The sequence below is a fragment of the Anneissia japonica genome, unplaced genomic scaffold (assembly GCF_011630105.1).
Source record: "Anneissia japonica isolate Jap-2015-1 unplaced genomic scaffold, ASM1163010v1 scaffold287714_len2871179_cov188, whole genome shotgun sequence".
In the NCBI taxonomy this organism is placed as follows: domain Eukaryota; kingdom Metazoa; phylum Echinodermata; class Crinoidea; order Comatulida; family Comatulidae; genus Anneissia; species Anneissia japonica.
In genome coordinates, this window is record NW_022755542.1 from 830665 (window position 1) to 832265 (window position 1601).

A 1601-nucleotide genomic window follows, 5' to 3' on the forward strand; every position below is an offset into this window, starting at 1 on the left:
GGATTACTTAATCAACATTGTGGAACAAAACAGGAAAATATAGTTCAAAATTGTCATCGTAGATTGTATTTATCCATTTAAAAACAAAAATTGAATTTAAAAGTTTACGGCGGTCAAAAACGAAGTTAAAATTTCTTACTAACAAAACCAAATTTGCGAGAATAAAACAAAAAAAAACTTATTTTGAACACATTGTAATCTAGTCGATTAAAATAGAATTGAGAATAACACTACAAAATTCAAGATACGACCTAAAAGTAACTAAAGCCTTATTATCATTAATATGTCTGCAATGCCTCCAAAGAAAACCAAGTAATTTGTTACATTTAGAAACAATAAAACCAATATTAGTGCACTTGTCCATTCAGTTCCCTGTTGTTTAATGGATATACCACCTAGGATAGGGATTAAATTCGCTGATTGGCGTATCGTTGGCGCTCGTGCCTAAAGAAATGAAATGAAAATGAAATGACTAATTTTCACAACTATGCATAGGACTGTTTAATTGAAATGTGTAACCATTTTGAAATAATACTGTAGGCAGTATTACATAATATTAATAGACCAACTATCAAATAAGATTTTATTGGTACTTTACTTTTATTTAAGATCTAGTCCTATGAATTGTCATTTATATTATTTCATTTCTTCATGGGTGTGGGGCCTCTGACTTTGGGGTAGAGGTGGGTTGGGGGTGCCGAACCTCGGGGTCCCGGTTCACAGAACTGTCTGCCGCTAGTAGGCCACTGTTCGGCGACGCTGGTAGGTCGCACGATCGGGCCGCCTTCCCGATTGCAAGTTCGATGGACAACTCACAGGGCAACGATTGCAGTGAAAACACTGAAAACCATGTTTTATAAGGTCGTAGACCTAATTAACTGTACTACAAAAAAACACTGTAAAATTTCGACAGTGTCAATCATATGCTTTTTAAAGGTCGTAATTAACTATTCTACAAAACTCTGTAAAAAAATTCAATTCAGAACTCACTCCTTTAATGTGTTCATTCATTTTGGATTGGATTGGACTGATTTATTCGGTGTAAACACCAAGGATAGCCCACGAAAGTCAAAAAGAAGACTTATTTCCAGAGGGGAACTTCTGATGGTGATTTGACAGTACACCGGGCGACAATCCCCTCTTTTTCCGATGAGTGTACTGCGTTCTATAACGCGCACATGGGCCATACATGCACACGGGACCAACGGCTTAAGCGTCTCATCCGAAAGACGGGGGCGCTATTGTAACTTGTATTTCAGCCTTCCGGCTGAAACACAAAAAGAGGCAGCGATGGGAATTGAAACGTGGACCACAGATCTCCACTCCACGGTTCAGCGCACACACAGTGGCTACCCCCAGCTTAGCCGACTGAGCTAAGTTGCTCTCCATCCAACCATCTACTGTATATTTATATCCTTTTTAGTATTCCTTCCAAATTCCTTCCAAATTTCATTCATCTCAATGCGGGTGCTAACTACCCGTAGTAAAATGTTTTATAGAATTCTATAGAAAGTCTATAGACATTTATGAGTTTTTATAGACTTCTATAGAAAATTGGATCCAAGAATTATTTCTCTATATAAAACCTATCCATTCTCTAT